The 7625-nt window shown below is 37.1% G+C and overlaps 1 long non-coding RNA gene across 1 annotated transcript; it reads left to right on the top strand.

The window, feature by feature from the left end:
* Positions 1–756: 756 nt before the first annotated feature.
* Positions 757–6199, top strand: LOC124235674 (uncharacterized). The gene is made up of 3 exons (XR_006887543.1): positions 757–770; positions 4431–4434; positions 5765–6199. It is a non-coding gene; the product is annotated as an uncharacterized LOC124235674 (long non-coding RNA).
* Positions 6200–7625: the final 1426 nt, after the last annotated feature.

Here is a 7625-nt window from a genome sequence, read left to right as displayed (position 1 = left end):
AAGAACAACTGTTTTTTTGAACCTCCATTCAAAATTTCACATTTGTCTTGGTTACATTTGTCCCACTGGCCCAGAGTTCCAAGCTTTTAAGATCCTTTTTGAATCACAATCCTATAACTGAATGCATTCGCTTTTGTGTATTACAATATTTCATTAGTAAAAGATCAGCCATTTACCAAGCTCTTTTAGAATATCGCCTGAGCAACTCCCTCCCTGACCTTGGTCCTACTCAGCCTTGATTCCTCGACTCAGCCCATTCCTTGTGGCTGACACTTCCAAGTATATGAGCGGGAAGTTCCCAGAATCCATTCCTTTGCTGCTTTGGGGAAATGAGGATTAAAATTATGCTGCAGTCTCTAGGCATAGTTCCTCTCCACTCTCCTCTGTTCAAAGACTGCTATCACATCTACAAATTCTGCTAACGTGTGATGGATATTTTGCCAGTTAATTTTTGTCTGTCCAACATGCAACCTTTCTTATTTTTGGAGAATTCCCCCATTGCAGATGCTATTGGTATATTGGAACTACACATCTCCCGCAATGGAGGCCAAAGGAGAAAGCTCTTTTCTCTCAGTGCCCTCTAGCAGCCAGGGTAGAGGCACCTGACCCAGGCGTGGCCAATCAGATACTTCTGTTCAGGGCTTTGATTTTGGAAGAAGTGATACAAAGAAGAAGAGATGTTTAGGTGAGTTCTTAGCAGCTGTGGTGGTTTCCTTGGTTGGCTGCAATTGTTTCTAGTTTGAAGGTGTCCTTACCAAAGGATTCCTTCTGTAACACGGATGTTATAGTTCCTCCTGCTGACGCTCGAGAGTCACATAAGTCTTGCCATTTTCTAAGCCTAGATCTTCATGCTCTCAGTTTTATGAAACTCCTTATACTTCCAATAGATTCTTTCTGTAATTAAGATAGCCAGAAATTGCAACTGCTGTTTGCAATGAAGAACCTTGAGAAAAATAGCATTGCTGGCACTGTAGGATATAATCATCACCAAGACATTGTCTCCCGAAGACATCTCATCTTGAAGAGAATTAAAGGCACAAAACATTGCCTATATCCCTTAGGCATTTAGACCTGACCTGCTTTCTTTGTGAGCTTTGGTCTTGCGCAGACTTGGCATTCCCAAGTCAACCCATCTCTGGCTTTTTTTCTTCCAGTTCTCCTTCTTTTGGACTGACAGACTTCTCCCTCTCTGTACTGTGGTTTTGATCCAACAACAGTCTCAGCTTTAATTCAACATCCTTCCAGGCTCCTTGTTCAGTTTCTCAGTTATTTTGCTTTCCAAGGAACAAGGGTGTCACAACTGTCTCTTTGGCCTGGATCTAGTCTCTCTCGGGTACTTCTTCCCTTGGCATTATCATCAAGTTACAAAGTTTTAAATACTACCCCCTCGACAGTGACTGTCAAATTTACACCTACAACCGTGACCTCTACCCTGAATTCCAGACTCCCACGTCCAACTGCCTGCTTGACATTTCTAATTAGATATTGAATAGGCCTCTCAAACCCAACATATCTAAAATTGAGCTCATGACCTTTCCCCCTTATTCTGCTCCTGTATCAGTTGATGGCTACTCTCTACTTCCATTTTCTCACAGGCCAAACACTTTGGGATTATGCTTGTCCATTCTTGTTCTCCTACGCCCCATATCCAATCTCTCTGTAAATATTGTTGGATGTATTTTCAAAATATAGCCATAATCTGACTTGTAACTAAAGCTAGAAAAACTTGATAGCAAATTTTCTTGGCAAAACAAGCCAGCAAAACAAGTTCTGGAAAAGAAGAAGAATGAAGGAGTATTAGCCCAACAAGTTATTACAACATATTATAAAGTCTCTACAATTAAAACAATGCGGAATAGTGTATTAATAGCACAAAATACTGAAAAATAGAGAAGAAATCCAGAAATAGACCCTATTGTCAGTAACACATTTTTATACAGTGAAATCAGCACCTCATATCAATGGGACAGAGAACAAACAGATTGCAGGGAACAACGATAGAAGGTAGACACTTCCAAATTCCTTATTTTGTATATTTAATACTGGAACTAAATAATATCCTACATAATTATAAAATAAAACCAAATGAAAATAATCATGCAGCAATCCATAAAATTCAAAAACAAAATAAAACCAATGAACCTTAAAGAGTATCACATTTTTGCATTTTTGACCTAATTATATGGACTAGAAGTATTTCAAATGGATTTAAAACAAATCATCTGTGTACCACACCCAAAGTACAAAATAAAACCGCAAAAAAACCCTCCAAATCTTAAACTGATTTCAGCAATATTACTAGTAATAATGTTGTATTTACTTTAAAACAAATACACATACTTTTACTCATATAGTAAAATGATGAGCATGGAACACCCTACTATGCAAGCAATCAAGGAAGCTATCAAAGATTGCTAAGATAATATTAAAAGGAGACAAGAGCCAAACTGAAGATGCTCCCTTTGACTGAATACTGGACATTTCAGAATCAAAAAGAATAATCAGACTTCTGCCTCTAGGAATATATAGTAGATGTGCTTTCCCCTATTCCTCCTGATAAATGCAACTAAAATCTCTGGACATCATATATAAAACAAGCATACAAAGACCCTGAAAGGTGGAGAGAAGAAAGCAGATCAGCTAGTGACCTTGAAACCAAAGGGACAACACTGTGGTGAGTTCCGTGGGGTTTCTTTTTGTCTCCTATATCCCTATCCCAGATTCAAGCCAGTAACTTGAAAGTGCCAATGGATGCAGGCAACATAAGTTCCCCCAGAAGACTTTCCTCTCAGTCAAAGGACCAGGAAAGGAGCAGCCATGAAATATTGAAAACTTTTAGACAATAACCATTGTACTATAGCCAAATAGCACAGAAAAAATGGGGCTCTACCCTCACCCACACCAGCAAAAGTAAATGAAGAGTCTACACTTCCAATCTTGCCCAACTCTGCAAAGGGATAGTGACAGAGAAGTTTTGGTAAAAGAACTAGGACACTCATCCAGATTTGATGCAGGTGGAAAAAAACACTCCCCCTTTGTGCAGTGTCAGTGGAAAAGACAAAGGGAACCTTGGCTTCCCTCCTCACCCCTTACTAGTAGTGAGGTCTCACCTCTCTACTTACTGGAGTGGTATCAGAGGAGGTTACTGGAGACTCAGGGCTTTCACCACAGTCCAGTGATAATGAAACCAGCCTTATTCCTAACCCATAAAGCTAGTGGAGGCCTCCTGGGGAGCACTCTTCCCCTCCATTACATATCAGTGGAGGTCTAGTGGGGATCCAGAGGTCAGAAATCTTTCCTGCAGTAAGGAGAAGCCATTCTCAGGTATCAACAGGAGCCAAGTGGGGAACCTGAATTTCTATGATCATATGACAGTAATGAGAAACAACAAAGAGAAAATAGGATTTTAAAAAAAATCAACATTGTTTCAGAGACATGTAAGACTATAACAAAAAAATCTAACATTCCTGTCATTGGAGTCTCAGAAAGAGAGAAGAAAGCTGACGAGGCTAAAAAGGTACTTGAAGAAATAGTGCTGAAAACAAATTTCTCAAATTTGGCTAGAGATTCAAGAAACTGAGTGGACTCAAAAATGTTAAACCTAAAAAAATTCACACGAAGACATATCTTAGACTTCTAAAAACTAAAGACAAAGAAAGAGTCTTGCAAACAGCAAGAGAGAAGTAACATCCTATCTGTAGAGGAAAAGCAACTTAAATGGTGGCAGATTTTTCATCAGAAACCATGGAGGCCACTGTGTTTCAAATGCTGAAGAAAAGAACTATCAACTGTCAGTTCTATATCCAGCACAAATATCCTTCAGGAATGAGGGGAAACCAAGACATTCTCAGATGAACAAAAACTAGGAGAATTTATTGCTAGCATATGTACCATTAAAAAATGGCTAAAGAGGGGCCGGCCCAGTGGCCGAGTGGTTAAATTCACACACCGTGCTGCAGGCGGCCCAATGTTTCATCGGTACAAATCCTGGGCGCGGACATGGCGCTGCTCATCAAACCACGCTGAGGTGGCATCACACATGCCACAGCTAGAAGGACCCACAACTAAGAATGCACAGCTATGTGCCAGGGGGCTTTGGGGAGAAAAAGAAAAAAAAATCAAACCTTTAAAAAAAAAAATCCATGCTTTAAAAAAAAATGGCTAAAGAAAGTTCTCAAAACAAAAATGAAATTATGAAAGGAAGGAAGAAAGAACAAAAGAAAGTGTAAAAATTGGGGTAAATATAATACATTTTCTTTCTCCTCTTGAGATTTCTAAATTATGTTTTATGGTAGAAGCAAAAAGATAATGATACACACTGTCTGATGTGTATCTAAATGCATGTAGAGGAAATATTTAAGATAACTATATTATAAACATAGCGAGGTAAAGGAATATAAAGGGAGGCAAAATTTGTGCACTTTTCGCAGCCTGGTAAAATATGACTAATATTGTGTAAATAGTGATAATTATAAATTTTACCTAAGAATATATCTAAATGTATATATATCTACCTGAGGCAACCACTAACATGGCTATGAAAAGAGATACACTCAAAATGCTATAGAAAAAATTAAAATAGCTTCTAAAAAATGTTCAACTAACCCATAGGAAGGCAGGGAAAAGAAACAGAGAATTGAAAAATAGAGAGAAAGATTAGAAAACAGAAAACAAAATGGAAGACTTAAGCTCTAACAAACCCGTAATTACACTAAATGTAAATGGTCTAAATATACCAATTAAGAGACAAAGATTGGCAGGGAAGAAAAATCACGTGATTATAGTGATTGATACAGAAAAAGCATGTGATGAAATTCAATACCTATTCATGGTTAGAAACACTCCAAAAAATAAGGATAAGAGGGATCCTAGTCAATTTGATAAAGAACATCTACAAAAGACCTAAGCTAATGTTATACTTAATGGTGAAAGACTAAATGCTCTCTTCCTAAAATCAGGAACAAAGCAATGATGTCCACTCTCACCACTCTTACTCAACATATTGCTGAAGGTTCTAACATTTCAATAGACAAAAAAAAGAAGTAAAATCATATGGATCAGAGAAGAAGTAGATGACGTGATTGTCTATATAGAAAATCTCAAAGGACCTACAGAAAACTTCTGGAACTAATAATGAGTTCATCAAGGCCACAGGATACAAGATAAAAATAAAATTCAACTATATTTCCATATGCTAGTAATGAACAGATAGACATCAAAATTGAAAAAATGCAATTCCATTTAGAATTGCTCCAAAAAAAAAAAAGAAAAAAAGGAAAGAATACTTAGGTGTGAAGCTAACAAAATATATACTTGTATACAGTATATTGAAAAATACAAAGTGCTGATGAAAGAAATGAAAGATCTAACCAATTGGAAAGACATACTGTGCTCACGGGTTGCATAATTAAACAGAGTAAAGATGTCAATCTTCCCCAAATTGATATACATGTTTAATGCAAATACTATTAAAATTCCAGGAAGATCTTTTGTAGCTCTAGATAAGATTATTCTAAAGTTTGTATAAAAGGTGAAGGAATGAGAGTAGCTAAAATAGTTTTGTAAAATAAAGTGAGAATAACATGAGATGCATCAGTCTACCCAATTTCAAGATTTATTATAAAATCACAGTAATTAATTCTGTAGAATTGGTGGAGGAACAGAGACATGGATAAGTGGAACAGAATAGAAAAGGTAGAAACACACTCACACAAAAATGACCAACTGACATTTCACAATGGGGTTTGTAGATTTGGAAAATCAGATCTAACTCCTACTGACCCTAGTATTATTCTCCCCTGACCTCCTAGGAGACCCGGACAACTACACCCCAGCCAACCCTCTCAGCACTCCCCCTCATATTAAGCCAGAGTGATATTTCCTATTTGCCTACGCCATCCTACGTTCTATCCCCAACAAACTAGGCGGCGTATTGGCCCTTATCCTTTCCATCTTAATCTTAGCACTCATCCCCACCCTGCACATATCAAAACAACGAAGCATAATATTCCGACCTCTTAGTCAATGCGTGTTCTGACTCTTAGTAGCAGACTTACTAACACTAACATGAATCGGCGGCCAGCCAGTGGAACACCCATACGTAATTATCGGCCAACTAGCCTCAATCCTCTACTTCTCCCTAATTCTCATCTTCATACCACTCGCAAGCACCATCGAAAACAACCTTCTAAAGTGAAGAGTCCCTGTAGTATATCATACATTACCCTGGTCTTGTAAACCAGAAAAGGGGGAAACATTCCCCCCAAGAGTAATAGCATGACACTGGGATAACCTCTTCAAAAAATGGTGCTGGAACAATTTAGCCATCTGCAGGCAAAAAAGAAAAAAAAAAAGAAAAGCAACTTATACCTCACACACTATATAAAAATTAACTTAAAATGGATTATGGACCTAAGTGTAAAATGTAAAACTTTTAAACTTTTAGTGAAAAAAAAAAACATAGGGAAAAATCTTTGGGTTATAGGGCTAGGCAAATGATGCTTAGACTTGATGCCAAAGTCATGATGAATAAAAGGGAAATTTGATTAATTGGGTCTCATCAAAATGAAAATCTTTTGTTCTGCAAAAGGCCCTTTAAGGGAATGAAAACAAAAACTATAGACTGAGAAAAAAATGTTTTCAAACCACATGCACAACGAAAGACTAGTACCCAGAATACGTGCTCCACATGCAGCAGTTGAGAAAGCAAACAATTCAATTTAAAAAAATAGACAAAAGACGTGAAGAGATTTTTCTCCAGAAAGAATATAGATGACAAATAAGCACAAACAGAGACATTAAATATCATCAGCCATTAGGAAAATCCAAATTAAAACTACAATGAGCTATCAGTACATACCTATCAGAATGGCTAAAGTAAAAAATCATGACAACAGCTAATGCTGAGGAAGATGCAGAGAAACTTGATCACTCATACACTGCTGGTGGTAATATGAAATGGTACAGCCACTCTGAAGGCAATTTGGCAATTTCTTAAAAAATTAACTTGCAACAACCATTTGAACCAGCAATGGTAATCCTGGACATTTATCCCAGAGACATGAGAACTTATGTCACACAATATGAATGCTTATTGAAGCTCTATTAATAATATTCTGAAACTGGAAACAAACCAAATGTCCTTCAAAAGATGAATGTTTAAACTGTGATACGTCCATACCATGGTATATTACTTAGCAGTAAAAAGAAATGGAATGACTATTGATAAACACAATAACCTGGATGAATTTCTGGAGAATTGTGCTAAGTGAGAAGAACCATCTCTAAAGGTTGCATAAATATGATTCCATTTATATAACATTCTTAAATGATAAAATTATAGAAAAAGAGAAGAGATTACTGGTTGCCAGGGCTTTAGGACAGAGTGGAGTGGGAAGTGGATACGGCTATAAAAGGCCAACATGAGGGATTCTCGTGGGATGAAAATGTTCGCATCTTGACTGTATCAATGGTAATGTTCTGATTCAGATATCTTACTACAGTTACGCAGGAGGCTTACATTGAGGAAAACTGAGTGAATGGCATATAGGCTCTCTCTGTATTATTTCGTACAACTGGATCCAAATTTACAATTATATAAAAGAGCTAAACTTAAAAAGAATAAT

The sequence above is a fragment of the Equus quagga genome, chromosome 2 (assembly GCF_021613505.1).
Source record: "Equus quagga isolate Etosha38 chromosome 2, UCLA_HA_Equagga_1.0, whole genome shotgun sequence".
In the NCBI taxonomy this organism is placed as follows: domain Eukaryota; kingdom Metazoa; phylum Chordata; class Mammalia; order Perissodactyla; family Equidae; genus Equus; species Equus quagga.
Note: the sequence above shows the minus strand (reverse complement) of the source record. Positions and strands in the feature narration are given on the sequence as shown.